This window comes from Lissotriton helveticus, chromosome 8, assembly GCF_964261635.1.
Source record: "Lissotriton helveticus chromosome 8, aLisHel1.1, whole genome shotgun sequence".
NCBI classification, from domain to species: domain Eukaryota; kingdom Metazoa; phylum Chordata; class Amphibia; order Caudata; family Salamandridae; genus Lissotriton; species Lissotriton helveticus.
Genome location: NC_136069.1, coordinates 920,102,173 through 920,127,894, shown reverse-complemented (window position 1 = coordinate 920,127,894; position 25,722 = coordinate 920,102,173). Strand labels below are relative to the sequence as shown.

Below are 25,722 nucleotides of genomic sequence, written 5' to 3'. Positions count from 1 at the left end.
GCGGACAAAAGGGTTTGATACATGGGACATGATTGGCATAAGTAAGGTTGGTGACTTGTGGTCAAAGGGGACGGTCAAGTCCTTCGACGCGCTCCGTCTGGAGTACGACCTGGGCGGCACTGAATTCTTCCGATACGCTCAGGTCCGTCATGCCTTGTTGTCGGTGTTCCCAGTGGGCACCGATATTCCTGAATCCTCCCCTTTAGAAGACCGCATCCTGGATGGACATGTACCCGACAGTACGATCTCCTTAATTTACAAAAAGCTTATTAATAACAGAGCAGACCTACTGATTCGCCTTAGAGACGCATGGTGCTCTGACGGCTTGGAGTTAGATGACGAGGACTGGCAGTCGGCTTTGTCTTCGCCCAAAGAGGTCTCTATCCCTGCCCGACTGCGCTTTGTCCAATTGAAGATACTGCACAGTGTATGTTACTGGGCCTTGTTTGGTTCGTATGGGATTTTCCGTGGATGGATTGTGCAAGCGTGGCTGTGGTATGACTGGTACCTTTCTCCACATACTGTGGGAATGCCCGGAGATGGTACGATTCTGGGCCAGAGTGCATGATGTCATGAGGAATGTCACGGGTGTGCCCCTGCTGCCCGAAGCCAGGCGTTGTCTGCTCAATGTATGGGAGCCTAATGACTACAACACTGCGCAGACTAGATGGGCTGCCCTTGGTAACATGGTCGCCAAGAGAGACATTGCTCAGCTTTGGGGTTCACACAAGCCACTTACCCTGTCCGCTTGGAAGGAAAACATGGATTGGTGCATGTTTCGAGAGAAGACTGTCTACCTATCCCGGGGACGTCCCAGACAATGGGGTCGTATCTGGTCCCAATGGAATGCATATCGGGGTAATATCTGTACTCCCCCTCACGATTTGTCTACTGAAGTGTCTTTGTCCTCCTAACCTGACGTTCACTTGTTATCTCTGATCCATTTGCTGTTTGTCCCCTCACCTGCCCCTACCCTATTTCCATCGGTTGTAAATGTAAATGTATTTCGACTTATATAGCGCACAAATCACCCGAAGGTCTCAAGGCGCTTGCTTAGGGAACCCGTCCTGGTATTCCCCTGTGAGATACCGGCAGGGTATCCACAAGGTGAAAGCCAGGCATCCCGCCGCGAGGGGCCGTAGTGGAGATTATGCAAGCTATTGCCCAGAGTCGCAGAGTGTGACCCCGTGAGTCGAGTAGGCACCAGAGCGAGAATTGTCGAGTCCGTGGAATTTTTGAGCCCGAGACCCTCCGAGGCGGGGAATCGAACCCTGGTCCACGGCCGATCTCAGCTTCCGGGTCTGCCGCCTCTAACCACTAAGCCACGCTTCTCCGCAGTTGTCATGCACTGATTTGTTTTGAGCTCCGCCCACATGGACCCATGATGATGTACCATATATAATTTTATGCCTTGTGAATTTTTGTTGTTTTTGTATGTTTGTTACTTTCAATAAAAGTTTATAAAAAAAAAGAAAAAAAATTCAAATTTAGAAGAAAAAAAAAATAATCATAGGAGAAAAGTTCCAAAGTTAGTCCTTGTTTTGAAAAGGAAGGCCAAATTCAGAGTTTCCCCGGTACACTGTGTGCCTGAATCAAAATCAGTCTTTGGGCTTGAAGAAAACATGAAATCTTCTTTATCTGTAGACAAATAGTCATCTACTGTTGTAGGTGAAAGTTGGAATATTTCGTTTAGAAGATTAACCCCACATAGATGCGAATCATCGCCTTCAGCATTGGAAGCATCGGCAATGTTGGTTTCCGATGTTACCTGCGCGCCTGTTGTTTCCTCTCGTACCTCAGCAGCAGCAATTTGCGACTGAGATCTCAATGAATGCTGTCATCAGGATTGGTAGCCGCAGGGGACAATACAGAGCATGGGCCGTTACCAGGTCCAGCAGAGTATCGATATCCGTAGGCATGACTGATGGGAGTGTTAGACAGATGTCTAGCACGCATTCTTCACGGCAAAGCAGGCAGCATAGAACAAGTAAGATGCAATCTTGCCAGATTGGTCTGAAGGACAGAAACCATGTGGTATTTAGTTCTCGTAGACGAGGTAAACCCAAAAGTTGGACAAGCGCTCACGACACTTCCTTTCCAATAGAGCTTTCTCTATGGTGCTGGGAGTGACGCTGGTGATTTGGCTTGCCATATCGTAGCAGTAGGAATAAAAACAGGAACCCTGCAACGAGTGCTAGAATTAGCGGCAGTCCGCCAAACACAGAGTGCTTGAAGTTGGGAATTATTCTGAGGACTGCTTGAAAAGGAGCTAACAGTCCTGAACACACGTTCTTAAATACATGTACAATACTGCTCGTATCAAACATGTTTAAGATACGTCCCAACATTTTCGAGAAATGTATAGGGCAGTTTGTATTCAAAAGAGCATGTATCCTGGCTGAGGTCCTTGCAACGTGTAGATCATAGGTTTCTTTGGCCGAGGTCAGAGGCACGGTTTGTTGCAAAAGAATGGCTTTCATTCTGCTGATTATCAATTTGGATAGAAGAGATGTTCAGTGAAGGCCATAGAGGCGGCTCCCTGGCTGTCTCTATTTGGGGGAACAAGACTTTCATACAGCAAGTGACCCTGCATGTAACCGTTACTAGATATGGAATACCTGGCAGCATGCCACAGCAGCTGTGATCATTCAACATGAGGTAACTTTCATTCGAAAGCTGTCCGAAAATTGGATTAATCACTGCAGCTGGTGAACCTCGTAAGGGGCAGGATAGGTTTGTAGTGGAACCATTACAGGCCCATGTAAATTAATACCCTGACATAGGGGAGAACCGCTTAGTGAGTTTTCACAGTTTGTACTGCTAAGAAAAACTTCATGCCTCCCACTCAAACATCTGTGTGTGCAAGGTAAAACCCAGGATGTCTTGATGTATCCTTTACCCAACCTTTCATATTTGCCTGCTGGTATATGTTTTAGGCAATACTGGAAATGGAAAGTTGTAACAGGCAGAGTAATTTCACCATTATGATCCACTCAGTACCTTGTTTTTCTGCCACAGTGAATGGTAATTTTTCCACTTTTTCAATGCTCAGCACTGTATAGTCTGCTCCCCTTTCCATTTGTGCCCGTTTGTTCTGTTTATAGGGGAGATTGAATTCTGAAAACACTGACGTAGTGTTGATTAAATGCCAATGCACATAGCCTGCATGCAGGTTTTGTAGTGTCCAGCCTAATAGTAGAATAGAACCTAATTGAGACTGACCATGTTGCAACATGACCAAGTCTTGTTCCATAATGTCTTTGGCAGAGGATACAATGCTGTCCAATGTATATATCCTAGACGACAGAGTTGTTAACCCATTGTCTACTACAGCGATAGATTTCTCTAAATGAATACGATAAATTTCTCGTATTCTTTTTGCAGTTTCTGCTTGGGTAACCTTCAATAGTTCATGTTATGTTTTGTTACTGCCATTTGTATAGCGCAACAGCTGCCCCAGCAAAGGGGCGTCCCAGCGTTGTCAGCAAAGGAACTAACACGGAGGAAGGGCAAAGGCTACACAATGGGAAACAGGTATGTTTTTATAGCCGTCCTGAAAGCCAAGAAGTTAGTATGGCTTCGAATGTGAGTGGGCAGTGGATTCCAAAGGAGGGCTGCCCTGCAGCGGAAGGAACCGCCTTCTGCCCGCACTCTCCGGAACCTTGGGACTCTCACCAGGTGCTGGCCAAGTGAACAGAGCTGGCGTGTGGGAACATAGGGAGTAGCTAGGTTGGCCAGAATACTGGGGGTGTTGAATTTCAGGGCTTTAAAAGTGATGCAAAGGGCCTTAAATTTAATTCTCCTGGCCACCGGCAACCAATGTAGCCGGTGGATTGTGACTGCCACCGGGCAGGACCTGCACAAGCCTATCAGAGGTCTGGCTGCTCAGTCTGAACCCGTTGTAGCCGCGCAATCTCGGCCTTATTTGCCCCTAAGTACAGAGAGCAGGCATAATCCAATCTGGACATTATCGCTACCTGAATGATAGTCTGGCGCATCGGGGGGTCAAAAAACCCCAGTAGGGGTCTAAGCCCCCGGGAAAGCCTAAAGCAAGTCCCTGCTACCTTTTTGGTTTGGACTTAATAGCTGAGAGATGAGTCCAACCATACCCCCAGATTTTTGACGGCTTCCTTGGGAGGGGGGGGGGGCACTACCCAGGCTTTCTGGCCACCAAAGTTCGCTCCTCAGACCCTGGTCTTTTCCCACCAACAACACCTCTGATTTACTGGCGTTCAGCTGGAGGCAGTTGGCGGTCATCCACTCAGCGACCACCGCCAGATCGCCCCGAAATTTCAGGGCGTCCCTCCTGGTGTCGCTTGAGAGTGCCACCACCAACTGAGTGTCGTCGGCGTAGGAGACCATGGTCAGTCCTCTGTTTCTAGCCACCGCGGCCAGCGGTTGGACTTAGAGATTGAATAAAAGGGGACTGAGGGAAGAACCTTGTGGGACACCTTGTTTAATGGGGTGAATGCCTGAGACAAAAGGGGGAACAGTAACCACAAATGACCTCTCACTGAGGAACAAGGTGAGCTACTTCAAGGCCGGGCCAACAATCCCGCCTCCTCCAGGCATTGTAACAGAATAGCATGGAACACTGTGTCAAATGCTGCGCTGAGATCCAGAAGGATCAGCGCTGACGTTTGCCCAGCGTCCAAAGCAGACCAAAGATGTTGTGTCACAGCCAAGAGAGCAGACTCTGTGCTGTGACCAGGTCGAAAACCATTCTGGGAGGTGTCCAGCATGCCGTTCTTGGCCAGGAGGTCTGAGAGGAGTGAGTTGACATGTGCCTCCGTGATCTTGGCTGCCCAGGGGAGTAGTGAAATGGGGCGATAGTTTACGGGCTTGGCCCAGTTCAACAGGGGTTTTTTAAGTAAAGGTAGCACCTTGGCATGTTTCCACGCCTTGGGCACGATGGCGGTGGAGAGTCATTATAAGCAGCGTAGATACCTGCATATATGAAACGTTTTTGACGCGGTTTTCTTGGACCTAGCAAGAATTCCCTAAGGTATACTCCTTCTTGAAGTAAAGTTAAGTGTTGTTTCACATCCTCTAGTGTAGCTTTCTGTAGCCAATTAAGGCAATGTTTCCCTACACTGTATGTTGCTACCATCCTGAGCAATCTTGCTACACCGCCAGGCTCTGACTCTCAGTCCTTGCCTAATCTCACTTCGACTTCTATCACGGAGAGAGATGCTAGGCTAGTCCGGCTGAACAGTTTTCCCCTGCCGTCCTTTGAGGATTTTTGTGCACTGGCTAACGGTGTCTCTTCGGGCTCGCCGTTTGCTCCACTTCCACATAAATTTTGGAAACTGTTCCGTGAAGAGATTTTTCCCCCACTTTTTTCCATATGTTGTCAGTCCCTCAGGTCTGCACGGGTCCCAGATTGCTGGAAGCTGGCGGTGGTCTCTCCACTCCTGAAGAAGGAAACTTTGGATCCCACCTGCCCAGCAAATTATAGGCCTATTTCTTTACTTCCATTTCCAATTAAAATTCTGGAGAAATTGGCCACAAAACATCTTTCCAGCTTCTTAGAGACCAATGCTTGCTTGGACGTGGCTCAATTCAGTTTTAGACCAGCCCATGGGACGGAGTCAGCATTGGTGATGGTTTTGGATGATCTTCGGATGCGTGCCGACCAAGGTCGAGCAGCCTTTTTAGTGCTGCTCGACATGTCGGCCGCGTTCGACACGGTCAGCCACACGATCTTGATCAGGAGACTGGAGGAAGTGGGGGTGTCTGGCTTGGCCCTTGACTGGTTGGTGTCTTACCTTGGTAATAGGCAACAGAAGGGTTGGGCAGGGCATGCCTCAGGGGTTGGCCATCAGCCCGATTTTATTCAATCTTTATCTCCGTCCCCTGATCAAGTTGATAAAATGTTTTGGCATAGCAGTCACCAATTACGCTGACGACACCCAACTTATCTTCTCGTTTGAGGAAAAGTAGGCTGTGTCACAAGAGATCTTTCACTGTTGCATGACTACTACGGCGAAATGGTTGAGCCACAACTCCTTGCAATTTAACAGCTCCAAAACCGAGGTGTTGCACTGCTCAGTGGATCGCACCCCTAGGCCTCTTCCACAGGATTTTTGGCCTCCTTCTTTTCAAGGCACTAGTTTACTGGCTGAATCCGTTCGGAACCTGGGGGTGATGTTCGGTTCCAGCCTGGAGCTGGACGTGTCCGTGAATAAAACGGTGGCCATCTGTATGGCACTGCTTCGTACGCTGCGGAAGATTCTACCCCTGCTCCCTGTGCAGGTCAGGCCAGAGGTAGTGCGGAGCATCATCTTAAGTAGGCTTGACGACTGTAACGCACTACTTCTGGGGGCGCCTACGACCTTGGTGGGAAAACTGCAGCGTGTACAGAACTTTGCTGCCAAACTGGCCCTTTCGCGCCGACGATCTGACTCATCTGCTATGGCACTTAGGGATCTTCACTGGTTGCCAGTCCTTCAGCGGATTGATTTCAAAGCCCTTTGTTTGGTATTTAGGGCCCTTCATGGACAGGGTCCGTCTCCACTGCAGGACTTGTTCTCCTGGTACACCCCGTCCAGATCTCTCCGCTCGGCCTCAGCTTGCTTGGTAGTAGTTCCCAAGATTCTGAGGACCCGGATGGGAGGTCGGTCTTTCAGGTTCACCGCAGCAAGACTGTGAAACTCTCTACCGCTGTGCTTGAGAAGTATGGGAGATCTCCCTTCTTTCAAGAAAGCTCTAAAAACACACCTCTTTCCTAGAACAATGTAAGCTGGGCAGTAGCTGGAAACATCGTGTATGAATTACAAAAGTCTAAAGCGCCAGGATACCCGTTGGGTGACAGCAATTGCGCTATACAAGTATGCCAATACATACATACATACATACATACTACCCCTGGATGCTGTCTTTGAACATATCGTGGGTCTGGCCTATTGATAGTGAAACCCTGTATCTTGTTCAGGAATCGATCTTGACAGTTGTTTATGTCTGTGGGCCAGAGCAACCATTTTATCCATTCAGGATCTGATCTGTTGTGATGCAAAATAGTATGTGCGTCGACCTCCCCCTGTGTAGTGTTATTACTTGCAGGTACAGGTATGGACAGAGTGTTCATGTCTTTCATCTTGGCTAACCCAAGGCAAGACATTTGTTGAACAGTGTCATTCAAAAACATTATTTGCTCAGGGATGATACAGGCTCTAAACAAAGCTCCTACCCCTTGCACTTGCCAATCTTTTGTACCCCAGACAGATATTGTCTCAGTGTTGTCTTTCCAAAAGTCAAAACCATGTCTAGACAGTTGGGCAATAAACGCTGCAGAGTAAATATGTTTTGTATTGGTTAGCATATTTTTCGTTCCTGTCTTGTTCACATTTTTAAAGTAAAACGTTTCTGGATTTGACACGTTGAACTCTGAATAATATGGAAACTTCTTTGCAAACGTTTTTGAAATACCCTTTGGAGGTGTAGGACAATGTTCCCATTGGTTATACATAAATACATTTCTAGGTGATGCAGTTTTATGCAAGAAATGATGACCATAATGGTTATAACAGTACATTTGTTCATAGTCTGATGACCCCTCTAAATATTCATGATTTGTGAATACTGCGGTCATTTCTAGATCAGACATCATGTTATTAACAGTCTTGAAGTCCCAATCATCTGAAAAGGTACCAGAGGTAATAAAGTCACTTAAAGAAATGTTAAATAAGTGTAGAATCTTCAAAAGTTCTGACGGGCCAAAAGTGTCATATTCTGTTTTGTCCCAAACTATACCATCTTGTATAGGAACGGCTGTGATGTTCACTGCTGACAAGTCTCTTGCTTCATGATGGGATGATTTGTGTGGCTGCAGAAGTAAGTTCACTCTTTTACTTGCTGTGGCCATTTGGATATATTTTCCATGTATCAGCAATACCCATAGTCATTACCAGAGCTAGCCATAGAAGAAAGAAAAATATTGCCAAAACAATCCATAGTTCAATCCATGGTGAAACCAGATTAGTCTTTTTCAGGTGATGAAAAAATCTGTTGCTTGTTCTTTGAAAGTTCTTTGTGCTGGCATCATTTCAGGTTCACCGGGATCCTCAGAAAACTTATCAAAGTTAATGAAATAGCCAGAGACAGTTCTGTAAATGGTTGGAATTGCATCAGGATTCATTGAAATCGCTGAAACCAGTTGATCACTTGTTACTTCTTTATGGACAGGTGTATCAGGACGAACTGTTATTTGGGTTTCAAGAGGAACGAGCTCCATAGCATTGGTGCTTAGTCCTTCATTTCTCCCTATAGAATATTCAAAGGTGATGAGTCTTTCAGTGTGAACCTCTTGGATTGGCGCTAGAGGAGTGCATCTGCTACATTGTCGGACTCTAGTTGGCCTACTGCTTAGTATCGGCCACATAGTGTGGTTTGATCAGGTCGATGGAGACAAATCTTTTCTCCTTTTTTCCAGCAAGGTGTGGCAAAAGTACTGTTTTTGATCCGTGGATTGCTAGGACAGGTGCTGGTTGTCTGTAAGAAGGCACAAATTCCTTCTTGTCCGCGATTTTTTCTCTGACTAGATCCCCAAGCTTTGGGGTCCAGACAGGCCTTACTAGATGGCTGAATTTTTCCCAGTGGTGGTTGGCTTTAGGAAAATGTTGCTTTGTTTCGATCTTAGTTGATTTAAGTCCTGTAAAACAGCTAACCGATCTTTGATATCAAATTCTTTATTTTCCACCACTGTGCCCTTCATGTCAAGGTCTTGTACCAACATTCTAGATCCAAATAGGACCTCATATGGAGTGACACCCCCTAGAGAACTTCTTGGCAAATTATTTAATGAGCGTTGAACCCCATAGAGATGTTTGACCCACCCATCAGCCGAACCTAATACCCTAGCTGTTATAGACTGCTTTATGTCTTGGTTTTTTCTTTCTACAACAGAATTCACCTCAGGATGGAATGGAGAAGAATACCGCAACGCTACGCCCAAACTGGCCATGGCTTTCTTGTAAGCTCGAGAGCTAAACGCAGTACCCTGGTCAGAGTGTAGTGTGCATATTGCGTATGTGCTGATAAAGACTTGCAAATGTTGTATAACAGTTCGAGCGTCCGACGAGCACTGAGGCCACATCCATAAGAACCTTGAACACGAATCCACTGCGACCATGGTATATTTATAGTTACCATCCCTTTGTAAGGGACCGCAGTGGTCCAGGTAAACACAAGCTAATGGTTTTCACATTCAAAACATAGTTTCTGGTCTGTTTCCTAATGCCGGGCCACCAGTATCTCTGTTATAATAATGATACTGTGGCGGAAACACCTGCATGAGCAGAGGCAATCCCTTCATGTGCTGCTAGGATTAGTCCTAATCTATGTTCCATGTTTGGTATTACCCTATCCCCCACTCCAGGGATTCGAGCAAACGGAACGTGGTTCGCATCAATTGTATACAAGTATTTGAGTGGAAACTTTTTAGGTAACACTGCACCGCTGCCTTTGCTTGAAGCATTGACAGCCAGTATTATTTCACTGTCTATTCTGGTTTTTGAACGAGTGATTGCAGCTACGGAAGCCGTTTGCACAGCCCCCTCTGTGGCTTCATCAGCCAATGAATTCCCTTCAACGTGAACGCCATCACGTTGATCACTCAGCGTGTGCATCACGTGAGTGTTTTGTAGTTAGTCTCGCAACTGAACTATTTGTTCCCAAAGCATTTTGTGCCTTATCGTGCCAACTTTTGCATCTTTGAAACCATTATGAAGCCAATTCTGTAAATATTAATTATAAGATTGAACACAATAAAAAAGAATGCCACACTACGAGTGTGGGGAATTCGCGATCCGTATTTTCAAGTGCCATCTTGAATGCTGGTAGTTCAGCTCTCTGAGCTGTACAATCTCCTAGAGATTGCGTTTTTTTAACCATCGGTCTGAATTTACGATCGCGCATACGACCTTTAACGATCGTGCATGCTGTACTATAAGCTTGCTTACCCCCGTAGCGGGTTGTGCAGATCCGTCAGTGTAAATTATAAATTCATACTGATCAAGAGGGAGCATCTCAGTAGGCAGAGGATATTCGTGTTCGTATTGCAGGACGGCTTGTGTTTTCAAATAAGGATCAAAAACATTCAACATCAGTTGCAGTAAGATAATTAACCCATTTTATCCATCTCGGATGGAAAGCTTTTGCAATCGGAATGCTTGCTTTTGTAACTGCCTCTAACGCTTGTCCAGGAGTCACGACCATAAGGCGTTTCCCCTGCGCTAAAGCTCTTTCATTTGCTACAGCGGTTTGAAATGCTTTCAGAATTTTCTCTGTAGAAGTGAATTTAATTTCAGCTTGTGTATACAGATATTTGTATGCAAGTGGTACTTTTTCACCTACGTTAAAAGTTAAGTAGGTGAATCCGCATTGACCAGGAATGATCTGGATCACTAAGTCACATACGTTTATGCGTGTTTGTAAGTGTTTTGTTGCTAGCTCACAGTTTGAAGTGAACGCAAAATTTCTGTGTGTTTTTTTGTCCAGTTTGCGATTTTGAAATCAGGTTTGATTAATTCGTAGAGAGGTTTAACCCTTTCTGGGTAGATTAGAATGTATGTTCTTCCAAAATTCAGGAAACCTAGAATCGACTGTAAGTTTTTCAGCATTTTTGGAGTTTGGAACAGCGCACACTTTTCTAAAAAGTTGGCTGCCAGGCTTCTGCCTTCACTTGAAAGCTCATATCCTAATAAAAAAAGGACGTTGAGATGGGCAATTCTTGATTTTTCTAAATTGAATTTGTAACCCTCAGAGTCAAAACCAAGTATAATGGTGTTCACCCTGTTCAAGTGCCTATCCAAGTCATCGTCTGTCAGATAGATGTCATCGACATATGACAATGCCTCATCTTCATAAATTTGTAGTAACTCTGTTACCCTTGCTGAGAATAACCCTGGGCTGTTCTTGAACCCCTGTGGGAGTTGACAAAATTGACATTGGGTCCCCATTATTGAAAAAGCGGTCAAATACCTACTTTCAGGTGCAATGTTTTGACAAATGAAACCATTTGAAATGTCCAATGTGGTTTTATATTTTTTACTCGCAATGTTATTCATTTATGCTGTACTGTGTGCATTTTGTACTGCAAATGTTTTAGAACAAGAGTTCAGGTGTCTGTAATCCAAAACTAGACGATATGTATTGTCTGGTTTGGAAACAGGAAACGAAGGATTGTTCATTGATGAGGTGCATGTTTCAATCACCCCTAGGTATTCAAGTTGATCTAAGATCTCCCTGACCAGCTTTTTAGATTCTTGCTTAATTGGGTACTGCCTTTGTGCAGTTGGTTGGTTTTTTAACTTGATTTTAGGATGAGGTGAGCCCTCATCCCATCCTACATGATTTTTGTATAATGCTGGTGCCTGGGCTACTGCCCATTTCCTGGTATAAGTATAATTTAAATATATTGGAACATGGTTAGAGAAGGCTGGCATAATGATGTCTTCGCCATGTGGGCACTCCCTGACAAATTCTGGTGGCTAGTCCTGTTCTGCTAGAAGTATATTATAATCCCTTCAAAGTCGCTCCCAAAAGAGTGCTTTAACTTTTCTTCGTATGTCTCCCTCAATCCAGGGTGTTATTTCATATAACCTATGTGGAGAACTAACCCTGGTATCTACAGTCTCAACTTGAATGTCTTCATTCAAGTCCACAGTCTCCAGAAGTTCCTTCAGGTTCTGGCGAGCTATTGCTACTTCTGCTGCACTGTCCAGCATTGTCTGAGCCCATTCTCCGTTCTTTAGTTGTGTTCTCAGAATTTTCGGCATGTCTGATCTTCAGACCTCCTACCTTCTTTTTGGAGAATTGAGGTTTTGGTTTGTTTTTCTGAACGTGTTGATCGTCTTTGGACTTCACTCGTTCTTCTTTGTGGTCTGACCGTCCTCTTCTTTCGGATGTCTGTGAAGGTATCTGAAAGGTACGGGAGGAACATGTATCAGTATCTTGATACCTATCAGGTTTTTCTAAAATTATCCCTATTCCTGAGGTTGTACCTCCTTTCAGATGGCTCCTTTGGAGGAGACCTACCTCGGGAATGAGGACGATTCTCTTTGGAATGTTTTTTGCTATTTTCCCACTTCTTTTTAGAAGATGTAGATTGTGCTTAGTAGAGTCCTCTTCTGGACCTTCATACAGTATTTGTGTAACTGTATAATTCTATTAACTTTTGTATGTTATTAAGTAATTCCTTATCCGACATTGATTCAATGTCAGGGTCAGGTGTGTAACCGGCTAAAATCGGCCATGTTGGTTCTGGTCTACCTAGTTGACTGAGCCTGGTAATGTGATTTAAATATTTTAGGGCGCCTTAAAACAGAGCTCATGCTCCTGGTATGTGAGAGGAATTTCAATATCCTCAAAAGGAATATATTCCTCATGTGGATCATCTTCTTTGTGGAAGTGAAACATTTTTGTTGCTGGAGGTGATTCAGGGAATAATATCCAAGAGTAGAATACCTTTGTCTGGTGAGATTTGTGTGCCTCTATCACAAAAACCGCTCTTCCACCTCTTGGTGTTGTGACTTGATCGGCTACAGCCCCACCGGTCATGGTGTTAGTGTCCCCGTTAACGCACATTTTTTAAATGAAAAATGTAGAGCAAGTTTCAAGGAAACAAAGATAAGGTGCACAATATTTTGGAACGCTGTATCCTTCAACGTTGAACAAAGCAAACAGCTAATACATAGGATTTTCGTCCTACTCAGCTATGGCGGATATTATCCCTACCCACTCCAGACGTCTTATGGAGTATTATGAGTAGGGGGTCTCTGAGAAAAGCACGACTGAGTTACTTCAGTATCTAGCATTACATTTGTTCCTTACCAAACGTTGGGTGCCATGTAGTGTAGTTCCTATATCCCTGATAGGCTCAGCTCATTGGAATAATATACACTATTGTTGTGGCATAGGACTGAGGTCAGTATGCCTCTATCGAATACATTAAACTTAATTACTTGTGTGTGCCAGCTAACTCAGAGGTCACTAGAAACTTCTTGAATGAACAAGAAGGGATTAGTTTCTGACAACAACATAAACATGACCACTTTGTTTCCCTTTAGAATCGGAACAGTCTCAGAATTGTGGAAACAATATATAACAGTGTCACCCCAGTCAGTCATCCATGCTTCGTTTCTACAGAGTTACAAAGAAATAGATAGACGGGCATTTCAATAAAAAGGGTTTATTGAACAGTCTTATTTCTCGTGCAAGAGATATGAGCTGCTACAATCATAAGACAGAATGCGAAGTATAATAAGTATAGCGTTAGCAGTAAGATAAAATAATACTGCAATAGCATGGTTGCTAGCTATGACATATATTCATAAAATACATACATAAATAACACAAATAACACAGGCTAAAATGTGAATGCTCGTCTGGTGCTTCTAGCTAGTTCTACCCCAGTGTACCTAACCTAAGTGTAGTACGAGTTAAGAAGTAGGTGCTGTTTTCTATAGTCTAGTATAGCTATAGTTAGGATTGGTGTTGCCAAGATTTGCCAAAAGTCCCTCTATGTTCTAGTCTGCTCCATACCCTAGAATGGGAGAGGTTAGAATCTCTTTCCGGGTCTCGATCTCTAACACCCTGCAAGGGGAGTCTGAAACACTGGAGCTGGATTCTCTGCGATGAGGATGACAGCGTCTGGTTAGCCCGTCAGGGGGGGACTCGAATTCCTTCTGAACTTGCCGTGGTGAGCCGTATCAAGCTGTGTAGCGAGCCGTGCAAGTATACAGCTGTGACTTGCCATGGCAAGTGAAGGTATATTTATATCTTGAAGGTGTTTAGGAATGCCAGTATTGACGTAAAAGTCGGGTAGAAGAACGTCACGAATGAACCCCTAAGGAATAGATGTTCATGCATAATAAATGAGTTCTTGGAGAAATCAATAATCCAAGCGAGGGGAAGTCCTAAAGGCTTAAGAGTCTGGTTTTCCAAGAACTCGTTGTGACATGGAGGAATGGAGGGATGTGGGTGACCATGCCTGTATTTGGTTAGCTTGGATATTGCCTAAATGAGGGTAGGATTTCTATGCCTAAATATGGCCAATGAGAATTGTGCCTATATAACGGCATAAATCGGTAAAACCTATATACGGTATCTAAATCAACACACAACAACACCTCGCCCTTATCTCTTACTGTTATGTATTGTTTACACAAGCCCCAAAAAACTTTTCAGACAGCTCTGTGGAGGCATTAACTCACTATACATTTCAGACTGCGTATTGCAATATATCATATCTTTTTCCCATTCATCATTTGTGAGGGGGGGGCACGTGACCAACGCATCGCCACTCTGCTCTTAGCCAAGAGCAGACCTACACCTATGAGTTTCCTAAAATGTTTTTTAGTGGTTTCGTGTATCCCAAAAGTGCTGTCAGGGGATCTGGAGAAAATTTAATTCCCATTATATTCCCAAACTCAGGGAATATTTGCCATCAAAAGGCAGCTACCTGAGGACAATAGCAGGCAACATGGAGAAAATCTGCTCTACTTATACCACATCTATCTCAGCAGTCCAATTCTCGCAGGCTGTATCTGTGCAGGCAAGCAGGGGTGTAATAAACTTTTTTGAGGTACTTGAAGTGACTTATTCTATGTTTGCCGTTTAGCGACACTTTCTGCGTGACCTCGCAGCAGTACCTCCACTGAGTATCGTCTAGCTGTGTACCCACATCAGTCTGTCACTGTACCCTAGCCTGGGAGTACTGCGTGTCCTTGAACTCCAGGAGCTGTGTAAGCGGGGAGGGGTCTACCATTATTTTCTCAATGTGGAGATGAGGTAGGATGTGTGGGTCATGGCACCAGGAGTAAGCATGTGAGCACTGTGCAGCTCTGTAATATATCACCCATAGAGTATGGAAGTGTAAGTGTAGCCATCTTAACCCGAGGTGACTTCCCCACCCAAGCCAAATGGACCATCAAGGCCCCCAAACTCTTGAAAATATATTTTGGGATTACCATTGGGATGTTGTTGAAGAGAAATAATAATCTGGGCAATACAATCATTTTCATTAGAGAAATCCGGCCAACAAGAGAGCGTGGTAACTTTATCCATTTATCAACATCTTCTAATTTACTGATTGCTTTCCCATAGTTGTCACGCAGGACTGTATCAGTATGAACTTGTATCCCGAGGTATCGATCTGAGTCAGTGGTCCACTGCAGTGGGTAGTCTAACTCGAAGGGCAACATGGCTGGAGTTAATGGAAAAATAATGGAATTGTTCCAATTAATTTTTAATCCAGAGAGACCCCCAAGCCTAATTACCTTGCGAATCAACTGGTGCAAGATTGATGGGGGGGTCCCTTGTGTACAGTAACTTATTATCTGCATATTTTAATATAATGAGATTGTATTTGGGAAAGCAAATCCACGGAACGGGTGGTACTCTGTAAGAGAGCACAGCAAAGGTTCTGCCACTATGGTGTACAACAGTGGAGACAGAGGACAGCCCTGCCCAGTGCGCACGATATACAGATAGGTGTTGTGATGTGACTCCCCAACTTCACTGTAGCAGTCGGCATATTTTACAGAACTGAGATCAATCTTAGGAAAATGTCTCCAACTCCCATTCTCCGTGAGACTGACATCATGAATGGCCACTCAACCGAGTCGAACGCCTTTTCGGCATCCAAAAAGACTGCATCAGCCCTGAGATCTGGCCTAACATGCTGAATGACCCCAAATACTATCCTATGGTTTTGGGTCAACGTTCACCCTGGTACAAATCCTGCCTGTTCAGGCCCTACAAGTGTAGGAAGGAGAGGGGCAAGCCTGTTGGCTAATATTTTGGCAAAGATTTTGGTATTGATGTTAAGTAGTGACAGCGGCCTGTATGAAGAACTGAACTGTGGAGCCTTACCTGGCTTCAAAATAGTGACAATGAGGGCCTCTCTCTTTGTTGGCGGCATTATGCCTGTTTCACCAATTTCCTCAACTAATCGACTCAGGTGGGGCACCAGTAGCTTCCTAAAAGCCTTGTAGAAGATGACGGTTAGTCCGTCGTGGCCTGGAGTGCTTCCGTCTTGCATAGAATTCAAGGCCTCCTGAATCTCTGTGGAGTCCAGCGGTCTCATGAAATATTCCCGGTGTCCGTTCGAAAGCCAGGGCAACTGCCCATGTTCCAAATAATCCAGCAGGGCAGCGTCATCCACCGTAAGCTTGAAACTATACAAATCTTCGTAGTACCCGCTAAATTTATGCGCTATGTCAGCAGGGTCACTCAGAACAGTGTCATCCTCCTCAAGCAACTTTGAAACCCCGCCTGAATCCCTTTGGGCTGAGCAAGCGCAGCCAGCACGGTTCCAGGTCTATTCCCTTTGCCATAAACTCTAGCCACCACATACTTCCCCGTGTGCTTAACTTCACTGTCCGCTTCCTCACTATATTCACTATATTCTTCCAGCGCTGCTTTCACAGAGTCTGCTGCTTGCTGATTATTGCCCTTAAGGGCCTCTAGTTCGAGCCTCTCCAATTGCTCCTAAAGGGTCAAGAGTCTACCACTAATGGAGCTAAGAACTCTAACTTGCTTGCAAATGGTCACACCCCTAATGTACACTTTAAACACCTTCCAGACAGTGGCGAATTGTTTAACCGAACCTATATTAATGTAAAAATACTCGGATATAACTGTATCCAGCTCTGCATTAAACCCTGAGTCAAATAAGGAATAAGGTGGGTACCTCCATGTGAACGGAGCAACGCCTCGTGCAGGGATTGTAACCTCCATGATGACTCGAGAGTGATCCGAGAGTGTGCGAGTTAGCACTGTGCACTTACGAACCAGAGGGAGGAGGGACCTTGCTAAAAGAATGTAATCAATTCTAGTGTGTGTCATGGGGAGGCAGAGTAATGTGTAAACCCACCCACCTATGGATGCCTAGTCCTCCAAATGACAACCAGACCCAACTGCATGTTTATATCATCAATAGCTTTAACCGCAGCCGAGGGGCGCCTAGGCGGACCCACGGACCTATCTAAGAGCGGGTTTAAAACACAGTTCAGATTGCCTCCCCATAACTGTGGCACCATAGGGGGGGTAGATACATGAGCTGAAGGAGCCTTGTAAACAGGAAGTCATCATAGTTTGGTCCATATATATTAACAATCTGCATGTGCAGGTAATTTCCCTGACATCGAGAGATGAAGAACCTACCATTGGGTTCTGTCTTAAACTCAGTTAGGGAAATCCCTGATATAGGGTTTACCCAAGTCAACACCCCTCTAGCAGGAGAAGTGAATCCAGCCGCATAAAACTCGCCTGAAACCTCCGCTTTTTGAGCATACTATTGTTGGGGGCCAGGTGCATCTCCTGCATTAAAGCGACATCAGTCGTCTTGTGGCATTTAAGATAGGCCTGTATTTTGCGTAATTTTCTGAAATCGTTCAACCCTCCTACGTTCCACGTCATGAACCGAACTTTGCACATACGACTATGCTCACTGTCTCCTAGCATCTATAACAACTTGTCATGTTCATTCTACTGCCAGCCATCATCCTGTAGACTCTCTGTTGCTGTCAGCATATGATACATCTTTACATGAGCTGTGTACTCAAAACAAAAAACCCTCCCTCCCCCTCACACGCAATGTAGTACCCAACAGTGCAAATGCGGACAAACTCCCGCCCCCCCGTAACAGAACTGAACATTCTTGATGCTCATAAACATTACACACAAAGTAGATTTTGCAATAACCCAATCACACAGTAACACATGGGGACTGAGGTTACCGGCCATTACATCCAGTCTAAACAAAATCCCTACTGTCTGGCAAGGAATGAGTTCTCACTACGGGGAAACACCGTCCATTCAGGAGGAAAACTTATCATTAAATTGGGCTACATACCTAATGAACAGACTGTTGGGCAACACATTGTCACATTATTATTCATATACAAGGTTACAATAGATCAGTACGTCAGTTTTAGACAAAGGTCGCAATCTAGTGCTAATCATTTTCATCCAGACTTCCAGCAGGACCAGCCGCACCATCCCTGGCACAAGGGGCCTGTTTGTGAGTATCTACAATGTTCCACTCTTTAATGGCTATTTGGAAAGATTTAGGATCCAGGAAGACCCTAGCAGCGCCATTCATCGCCACTCGCAATCTAGCAGGTATAGTACAGCATATTCTACATTAAGCTCTCTCAGTTTACGTTTAATTGGGACAAATTGCCTTCTGGCCTTCTGAACCCTAAGTGTAAAATAAGGAAACAGCAAAATGGAGGAGCCCTCATATCTCAGTTCGCCCAATTCCCTAGCTTTCCTCAGCGCAGCATCCCTGTCCCTGTAGTTAAGCAATTTAGCAATAATAGGGTGCAGTGCAGTGCCAGGAGAAGGTCTGGGTCCCAATGAGCGGTGCGCTTGTTCAACAACAAACATGGCTGTTAATGTGTCAGTGCCCAACAGCATAGTGAGTATCTTTTCAACGAAAACTTCCATGTCCACAGTTGCAGTGGATTCCGGAAGGTCATTAATGCGCAGGTTGCTATGCTGTTATCTGGCCTCCAAATCCTCAGATTTATCCTGAAGAATGGACAAGGCTTTCTCCATTTGCTTTTGAGTGTTATGCACATCTGTTTGCGCATCCTCTACCTCTGCAATGCGCGGCTCTGATATATCTGGGTGCTCTGCCTGCTTGTCCAGCCGTTCCGACATGCGGTCCATTCTATATAAAAGGGAGTCAATTTGACCATCTATAGTGGACAGGTTTTTTTGCCTTGCCGCCAAAATCTGTTTAATGTCCCCACTTGTTACCTCCGTTTCTTCACCTGAGCCCGCCATCGCAGCTTCCGATGAGTTGTACCAGTGTCTGGATTTTCGTTGTTCGAAGCTCAATTTAGGCTGAGCCTTGTCCGTTTGACCCATTGTATTAATATAATACAGGGAGCGGCCCAGTTGCAGACAACTTAGGCCCCAGGTCCTAGCAGCTTTAAAACACCCTGCAGGCAGTGACTCTATCAAAGGGCGAACCTTGTCTCAGGCACAAATATAGAATCAACCAATCCAGTTGATAACCCCAGACCATGACGCAGTAGATCGCTTCTGTCTGGGGAGGGATCAGTCACTGGCGCAGCTGGTTATCACTCAGTGCAATGCGCAGAGCCAGGCCAGCATGACGACAACCCCTGGAGTCAGGAAACGCGGATCTTGCTGACCCAGCCGAGGGGTAGGGCAACACCACATCCACACCCCTCATGCACCACAGAAGAAAACCCAGTATTTTTGTAGGCCCCCCCCCGCCGGGGTACCCACCATGTACGCCCTGTAGCAAACCATGCAGACTGCCATCTAAAACGAGTAAAAGTTAAGAATGGAAATTTTGTAAGTGGCAGTATAGGATAGATGCATTTCTGTGGCCCAGTGCAGCAAGCCAGGTCACACCCAGCTGCTCAAGCGTGGTTCTAAGCTCAAGGATTGTCCCAGGCGAGACGCGTGGGGAAACCCCAGCCTGTCACTCACCGGTCACGCAGAGCAGGTCCGGGAGGCTCAATGAACTCGTCCAAAGCAGGAACCGGTCATGCAGTGCTAGCGCGATCCAGGGCAGAACGCCTTGCAAGTCTCGCTCACTGCCGCACCATATTCCTTCCGGCCTCCACGCACCAAACACGGGCCTGAGCGGACCAGCTATCCCACAGAGCAATTCCCAAGGGTCCACTCTCCAGAACTGTTCAGGTGACGAAGATGTCATCCCAAGATAAGGTGTTGTTTCCGAAGATGAGCACCTCTTTTTTGTCTATATTAAACTTCAAGGAGTTGAATATCATGCAATTGGCGATGATGGACATGGCGTTCCAGAAGTTGGATCTGGTGGTGTTGGGAGAGGAAGAGCTGAGTGTTGTCGTAGTAAGAGATGATGTTGAATCAGGGGGTGTGGACCATGTTGGCTAGCGGCATCATGTAGATGTTGGAGAGGGTGGGTGATGAATGAGAAGCCTGGGGAGGGGTCGCTGCAGTTTATGCTTTTGGGTTCGGAGGTGAAGGGTTGTAGGTGGATCCTTTGTTTTTGTCCTGTGAGGAAGGAGGAGATCCACTTGAGGGCATTACCCCAGATGCCGATTTGTGTTCTGGTGATGAGTATGGTGGACAAAGAAAAACCATTGGTGATGATGGATGGAGCGTTGACAATACAAACACTCACCCCCAGTCAACTGATCTGGGTTTAATCGATCACCGTTCTTTAGCTCACTCCGCCACCCCAGTTCAGACATGGCCATATGCAAATCAGTCTGACCCTGTGCCTCATGGGAACAGTCCAGCCCGAACTGTCAAGCCATGTCTTCCCTGGACCGGAATCAAGCTTCCCAGGACCTGTTTCTGGCATTACAGCCGTCTTCAGCCAGGCTTGCTTGACTCCAGTGGCAAAGTGAGCAAGGGACTCACGTCTGAGCATACCCTGCCAACTTAGGGTGAACAAAGAAAAACCAAAGGTGATGATGGACGGAGCGTTGACATACAAACACTCACCCCCAGTCAACTGATCTGGGTTTAATCCATCACCGTTCTTTAGCTCACTCCGACACCCCAGTTCAGACATGGCCATATGCAAATCAGTCTGACCCTGTGCCTCATGGGGACAGTCCAGCCCGAACTGCCAAGCCATGTCTTCCCTGGACCGGAATCAAGCTTCCCAGGACCGGTTTCTGGCATTACAGCCGTCTTCAACCGGGCTTGCTTGACTCCAGTGGCAAAGTATGGTGGGACACGGTATCGAAGGCTGCCAAGAGGTTAAGGAGGGTCAAGGCTGGGGTCTCGAGGAGGCGTCTGATGTTGTGGTTGGATCAGAAATAAGCATGGACCAAAAATCTGTTCCGCTCGCGAAATTTGGGGATTTTCAGCGAAATTGATGAAAATTCGCACATTTGTGAGCGGGCAGATTTTTTTTTTTTATGCCCAGCTCACTAGAGCAAAGGAGGTAATGGCATTTATATTACAATTGTATACATTTTTGTACTATTGTACTCCTACTAGTTGACAAAATGTGACTTTGAGTGATGAAAACACAACGGCAAACACTTTTCACAAATCACTTAATCAATATACCAATTTCGATTGTTTCCTTTAGAATTAACAAAAAAAGATGAAATTTTATTACCATAAATATATAACATTCTGGCAGAAGTAAAATGATGGAAATTAATCACTTGATGATGAAGATTAAATTTAGTTTAAAAAAACACACGGCTGAACAAAGGGGTGATGGCAATGTAATCATCTCTGGAACTTTTCAGACTGAGCTGACCAAAGTTGTCACAAAGCAGCCATCTTTCAGTCACTAAAAGTAAGTGAAACGATCAGATCTGCAAAGCCAGGTTATGAATTACTGCTTGTAACAGGAATAAAAATGGCGGTCTCCAGTTTAGAAACGGCCAGCTCAGTACATGGAACCTGGTTGTTGTGCACTTCCCAGTCTGTCCAGAAAAGCATTATTTACCTGATATCGGTCATCTTCAAAAGTTTCCCTTCTCTGTTTCTCCTGTTGCCTTCTTTTTTCCTCTAGCTGATTTGCCTTTTCTCTCTGGACTGCCTTCATTTTCTGGATTTCAGTGTCTCGGCCTCCTTCTGCTTTCTTTTGTATTCTTCTCTCTTCATCTGCTGCTGGTATTTAGATTGGCGGAGTCCTAATTGTTGTTGTTCTCTTGCTTCATACTCTGAAACATTTCCACCCAGCCTCCTCGGAGCCAGATTAATAGGACCTGGTCTATGTGCTTCCTTGTACCGCTCCGAGGCCTCCGTCTCCTTTCTGGCAATTGCCTGAACCTTATTTCGTCGCTCTTCATTGGGATGCATTATGTGAAAACCGCTTGCCCCCTCGGCTGCGTCCGTTGCTGGTGGACGTCAGGTGAATCCTGTTGGCCGGGCACTGTACCGCGGTGCCCTGCAGCAGCCCCTTGCTCCGAGTAGCTCCTGACCCCTGGGGATCTCCCCTGCTGTGCTGCCCGGCCGGGTGTCATCATTGAGCGAGTGGCAGACATTTAGATAGCAGTGGCGACCAAAATAGAGAGTGCAGCGCTCGCTCTGGGTGTTTGTGTTCAAAAACGCTAAACTCGCTCTCTCCCGGGGTTACTCGCGGGGTTTCAGGCTAAAGCTGGGTACCGTCAAGAGGCAGCGCCTGGCTTTCCAACAGATCCTCTGCGCTCCACCCACTTGTACTAAAATTGTGGAATGAAGGACAAAAGGCAGAACACCAGATTCCTTGATGCAGATCAGTTTTGATTCTTCAATTTCGATTTTTTATTTTTTTATTCTTGTTCCTGGGGCCTCCCTGAACGTCATACGCCGGTCTAACCCACCCCTTTTTGCCAGAGGCAGTTTCCACCCTCGCACAGGTGCAGGATTCGGGCGCAATCCCAACGTATTGTGGACACTATACATTTACCAAACGAGGTAGCACTTACTGATTAGCCACTGTAGACAGTGGGAAACAGTCTTTTTGGCAAATCTGCGAGTTCGCGAACTTTTTCGCGAACTCCCGGATTTTTTTGCCGATTTTGCTCTAATTTGCGGATCACAGATCCGCAAAATTCGCCCATAACTGGATTGGGAGGCGTCTTCCAGGTGCACTGTGAGCTGGTGGTTGATGGCTTTCTCCAGAACCTTGGTGGGAAAAGGGAGTAGCGAAATTGGCAGGTATTTTTTTAGTTTTCTGGTGTCGGAGGAGGGTTTCTTCAGGAGCGGTTTAACCTCAGCATGTTTCCATGCATCTGAGACGGTGGCCCTGGTGATGGAAGGGTTGAGGGTGTCTGTGAGTGTTCTGCTGATTTCTTCCCCTCCTAGGTGATAGATGTGGTTTGGGCAGGGGTCCGTTGGTGCCCCAGAGTGAATTGAGTTCATGATGGTTGTGGTGTTCTGGGACTTGAGCTTTTTCAATCAGTGAGCAGGTAGCTGTCGATTCCGTCAATGGCTGTAAGGAGGTGGTTGAGATCGGTAAGTTGGGGGTCTAAATTGCTGTAAATGTCTGATATCTTGTTGTGGAATTGGTCTGCAAGAGCATCGCAGATGGCCAGGGAGGGGCAGATTGTGTTTTTAGTGGCGGATGGACAGGAGAACTCTTTGACGATACAGAAGAGGTTCTTGATGTGGTTTGTGCTTGCCTGGATGCGGTTGGTTAGGGCATCCTTCTTGGCCTCCCTGAGGTGGTGTTGGTAACTGCTGAGAGCTGCTTGAAGATGCTGAGGACAGAGGGGTTCCTGCTGGAGCACCAACGTCTCTCCAATCTGTTGCATTCCCATGTGAGGGGTCACAGCTGGCGCGCTTGCTGGATCTGCTGACGTGGTCTTCCTCATGGGGGTGACAGCGTCGGCAGTGATGGAGTCAAGTTCAAGCTATATAAAACAAAAAAAACAAAAAATCCTTTACTGGACATATGCCTTGTCAACCTCTCTTCCTCAAAAAGGAAAAATACAAGATGATCACACTCGCACAAGGCCTGTTTCCCCTAGACCCGGAGGATTGGATGGTGGCGTTGGACTAGGTTGATGCCTATTTCCACATCCCCATCCCCCTGCCCACTGTTGTTACTAGCAGTTCATGGGAGACCAAGAGCACTTTCAGTTTGCTGTTGTCCCCTTCAGCCTTACCAGCACCCCTCGGGTGTTCAGATAAATGATAATGGTGGTTTCAGCCCATCTGCAGAGATCAGGGGCTCCAATCTTTCCCTAACTCAATGATTGGCTATTGAAGGCAGGGTTGCCCTAGGCAGTCATCTCCCAACTTCAGACTACGGAGATTCTTCTGCATTCACTGGGGTTCACTATCCCTCCCTCTCAAATGCTTCCTTTCTACTGAGCTGTTTTGGACACTGGGCAGTTTTAGACTTAATCTCCTGAGGGGTGAATCCAGGATATTCAGACTATGATACTGATGCTTCAGCCACTCTCCTAGATTTTGTGAGAAGAACACTTGAGTTTGTTGGGCCTCATGGCCTCCTGCATCCTGCCTCCAACACATGCCCGATAGCATATGCCAACTCTACAGTGGGACCCAATGTCCCAGTGGGTGCAGTATCACTGGAAGCTCCCCAACACGGTCCAGATCTCAGAGGAAACTGCAATGGATCTGTTGTGGTGGCTAACAAACTACAATTGAGTTAGTGGCAGAACCCGCTCCCTTCCACAACAAGAGAGGACTATAGTGACAGATGAGTAACTCCTGGGCAGGGTCAGCCATCTGCAACAGGTGAAGATCAGAGGACTCTGACCTCTGTCGGATTCCAGACTCCACACAAAACTATTGGGTCTTCGGGTGATCCGACTGCCACAGAAAGCTTGTCTTCCTTCAGTCCAGGCAAGACTAGTTCAGGTGTTCATGGACAACACCACTGCCATAGGGTAATGCAACAATTGAGGCAGAGCGGGGTAGTGCACCCTGTGTCAAGAGGCACTCCACCTCTGGAACACCAGGGCATTTCCCTAGTGGTTCAATACTTGGTAAAACTCATCTGTCAATGCCTAGTGGACCATGAACGGGATAGCACAATGTCCCATTCGGAATGATGGAGTTTCGAAGGCTGCTCTCATTTGAAGACGCTTTTTGTCTCAAGTGGACTTCTGGCCTTCTATACAGCTTTCCACCAATACCACTCTTTCCCAGAATTCTCAAGAAAATCAACAATGACTGGGCCCAAGTCATTCTTGTGGCTCTGGATTGGGCACAAAGAGTCTGGTGTTTAGAGCTGTTGAGCATGAGCATTGATTGGTCAGGCTGCCTTTTCTGTAAAATCTTCTGTTGCAGCAACAGGGCAGGGTCTTGCAGTCAAACCTGAAAACACATCGTTTTCATATGTGAAGACTGAGCTGTGACAATTGACAGCTTCTGACCTTCTGCCCAAAGTCTACAATGTTAGCAGCCAGGCATCCCTCCAACAAGATGGTGTACACTTCCCGTTGGAGTGAGTTTGTGGCATGGTTGTGCAGTCAAGCATGTTGACTGTATCTCCACACCTTTTCACAGGTTTTTTTTGTTTATCCTTATCTTGACCCATCGGGGATCTGCTCTGGTTACGTTTAAAAGTTACCTTTCTGCCATTTCTGCAGTTGCAGGATCAGACATCCTTTTTAAATCCCCTATTGTTCATAGGCTCCTAAAAGGTCTTCAACATATGTTCCCACCACCGCTTCCTATTATGTGTCAGTGGGACCTAAATCTGGTTCTTACATTTCTGATGTACGCTCCCTTTGAGCCGCTCCACAACTATCCGCTTAGACTTCTCACCTTCAAAACAGCATTCCTAGTTGCGATAAAATCTGCCTGGAGGGTCAACAAGCTACAGACGGTCTCTGTGCAAACTCCATACCTTACATTTTACCCTGACAAACTGGCTCTTTGAACCAGGGCATCTTTCTTACCAAAAGTGGTTATTCCTTCCTTGTCGACCAACGCATCACTCTTCCTACCTTTTATGCTCTGCTTGACCCTTCAAAAGAAGACGAGAGACTGCACTGACTGGACTCAAAAAGAGTGTTTTCATTCTACCTTCATCGCACGCTTCATATGGTATGTCAGAGCCAAGAAAGGGAAGGCAGTGCAGAAGCAGACCATCTCTCGTGGATAGTCCTTTGCATCAAGATCTCCTATGCATTGCCCAAGAATCAACTCTGAAGGGTTCGCACGCTCAGTCTACCAGAGACAAAGCTCCAACCACTGCGTTAGCTTGCGGAGTTCTTATCCAAGATATATATCGGGCAGCAACAAGGGCTTCTTTACACACCT

At 45.9% G+C, this 25,722-nt stretch overlaps 1 protein-coding gene and 1 pseudogene across 1 annotated transcript in view; one reads left to right on the top strand and one right to left on the bottom strand.

Annotated features, from left to right (window-relative positions):
* Positions 1-25,722, top strand: part of LOC144773006 (uncharacterized) — a 2,495,654-nt gene that overhangs the window by 2,466,630 nt on the left and 3,302 nt on the right. The gene's annotated exons all lie outside the window — the stretch shown is intronic.
* Positions 21,371-21,986, bottom strand: LOC144773007 (epithelial-stromal interaction protein 1 pseudogene; annotated as a pseudogene).